Source organism: Chiloscyllium punctatum, chromosome 21, assembly GCF_047496795.1.
Source record: "Chiloscyllium punctatum isolate Juve2018m chromosome 21, sChiPun1.3, whole genome shotgun sequence".
NCBI classification, from domain to species: domain Eukaryota; kingdom Metazoa; phylum Chordata; class Chondrichthyes; order Orectolobiformes; family Hemiscylliidae; genus Chiloscyllium; species Chiloscyllium punctatum.
In genome coordinates this window covers 18,117,055-18,119,921 of record NC_092759.1, presented here as the reverse complement: position 1 = coordinate 18,119,921, position 2,867 = coordinate 18,117,055, and positions in this window count along the sequence as shown.

The window sequence follows — 2,867 nt, the reverse complement described above, 5'->3', positions numbered from 1 at the left end:
ACATATAAACAAAAGACCTCTCAAAATCTTTTTCATCTCTGTACCAAACTGGACTGACTGGAGCCCAGCCTGGTTTGTTGCCCCTCTGAAAAAAAAAATCAAAGACAGTCTCCTTGAGCCAAGGATCAGCTTTTAGAAATAAACAGCCTAGCTTTGTGACAGTTAGACCAAACAAAAACGAAGGCAACATTTGTCGAGCATCTCAGCCAGAAGATAGGCAGGTAGGACTAGTCATGGGGACAGTGCTGAGCTGGAAGTTTGGAACTAGGGTGAGGTGGGGGAAGGGGAAATGAGGAAACTGTTGAAGTCCACATTGATGCCCTGGGGTTGAAGTGTTCCGAGGCGGAAGATGAGGCGTTCTTCCTCCAGGCGTCTGGTGTTGAGAGAGTGGCAATGAAGGAGGCCCAGGACCTCCATGTCCTCGGCAGAGGGGGAGTTGAAATGTTGGGCCACAGGGAGGTGTGGTTGATTGGTGCGGGGTTCCCTAAAGCGCTCTGCTAGGAGGCGTCCAGTCTCCCAATGTAGAGGAGACCACATCGGGAGCAACGGATACAATAAATGATATTGGTGCATGTGCAGGTAAAACTTTGATGGATGTGGAAGGCTCCTTTAGGGCCTTGGATGAAGGTGAGGGAGGAGGTGTGGGCGCAGGTTTTGCAATTCCTGCGGTGGCAGGGGAAGGTGCCAGGATGGGTGGGTGGGTTGTAGGGGAGCGTGGACCTGACCAGGTAGTCACGGAGGGAACGGTCTTTGCGGAAGGTGGAAAGGGGTGGAGAGGGAAACATATCCCTGGTGGTGGGGTCTTTTTGGAGGTGGCGGAAATGTCGGCAGATGATTTGGTTTATGCGAAGGTTGGTAGGGTGGAAAGTGAGCACCAGGGGCGTTCTGTCCTTGTTACGGTTGGAGGGGTGGGGTCTGAGGGCGGAGGTGCGGGATGTGGACGAGATGCGTTGGAGGGCATCTATAACCATGTGGGAAGGGAAATTGCGGTCTCTAAAGAAGGAGACCATCTGGTTCTGTGGTGGAACTGGTGGAGCAGATACAGCGGAGGTGGAGGAATTGGGAATACGGGATGGCATTTTTGCAGGAGGTAGGGTGGGAAGAGGTGTAATCCAGGTAGCTGTGGGAGTCGGTGGGTTTGTAAAAAATGTCAGTGTCAAGTCGGTCATCATTAATGGAGATGCAGAGGTCCAGGAAGGGGAGGGAGGTGTCAGAGATGGTCCAGATAAATTTAAGGTCAGGATGGAATGTGTTGGTGAAGTTGATGAATTGCTCAACCTCCTCGCGGGAGCACGAGGTGGTGTCAATGTGGTCATCAATGTAGAGGAGGAAAAGGTGGGGAGTGGTGTTGGTGTAATTACGGAAGATCAACTGTTCTACGTAGCCAACAAAGAGACAGGCATAGCTGGGGCCCATACGTGTGCCCATGGCTACCCGTTGGTCTGGAGGAAGTGGGAGGATTCGAAGGAGAAATTGTTAAGGGTGAGGACCAGTTCGACCAAACGAATGACAGTGTCAATGGAAGGGTACTGTTGGGGATGTCGGGAGAAGAAAAAAACGGAGGGCTTAGAGGCCCTGGTCATGGCGGATGGAGGTGTAGAGGGATTGGATATCCATGGTGAAGATCAGGCGTTGGGGGCCAGGGAAACGGAAGTCTTGGAGGAGGTGGAGGGCGTGAGTGGTGTCTCAAATGAATGTGGGGAGTTCCTGGACTAGGGGGGATAGGACAGTGTCGAGGTAGGTAGAAATGAGTTCAGTGAGGCAGGAGCATGCTGAGACAATGGGTCGGCCAGGGTGGTCAGGCTTGTGGATCTTGGGAAGGAGGTAGAACCGGGCAGTGCGGTGTGAGGTTGGAAGCTGTGGGCGGGAGATCTCTTGAGGTGTTGAGGTTCTGTATGGTCTGGGAAATGATGGTTTGGTGATGGGGGATGGGGTCATGGTCGAGGGGGCAGTAGGAAGAGGTGTCCTCGAGTTGGCATCTGGCTTCAGCGGTATAGAGGTCAGTGCACCAGTCTACCACCGCACTCTCTTTATCTGCTGGTTTGATGGTGAGGTTGGGATTGGAGCAGAGGGATTGGAGGGCTGCGCGTTGTGATGGTGAGAGGTTGGAGTTGGGGAGAGGGGTAGACAGGTTGAGGCGGTTAATGTCCCGGCAGCAGTTGGAAATGAAGAGGTCGAGGGCAGGTAGTAGGCCAGCGCAGGGTGTCCAGGTGGATGCAGTCTGTTGGAGGTGGGCAAAGGGGTCCTCGGAAGGTGGGCGGGAATCCTGGTTGTGAAAGTAAGCTCAGAGGCGGAGGAGGAAGTGTTCGACGTCACGGCGTGTATTAAATTCATTGATGCGTGGACGGAGGGGGATGAAGGTGAGTCCTTTGCTGAGGACTGATCGTTCGTCCTCAGTGAGGGGGAGGTCTGGAGGGATGGTGAAAACTGTGCAAGGTTGGGAGCTGGATTAGTGGTGCTGGAAGAGCACAGCAGTTCAGGCAGCATCCAAGGAGCAGCGAAATCGATGTTTCGGGCAGGATTCCTGATGAAGGGCTTTTGCCCGAAATGTCGATTTCGCTGCTCCTTGGATGCTGCCTGAACTGCTGTGCTCTTCCAGTACCACTAATCCAGAATCTGGTTCCCAGCATCTGCAGTCATTGTTTTAGCCAGGGTTGGGAGCTGGGATCTGGTGTGGGTGTGGAGCTGGGAGTGGGTGTGGAGCATGTAACTGGAGTGGGTGTGACTCGGAGGGGAGAATGCAGCTGGAGTCATGAGCAAGGGGTGGTGTTCCCCTCAGGGTTCTGGGGGCCGGGGATGGTGACAGTGGGATCGGGGGGGGGGGGGGGGAGGGTGCGTGTCAGCAGAATGCAGGTGAGTGCTGTTGG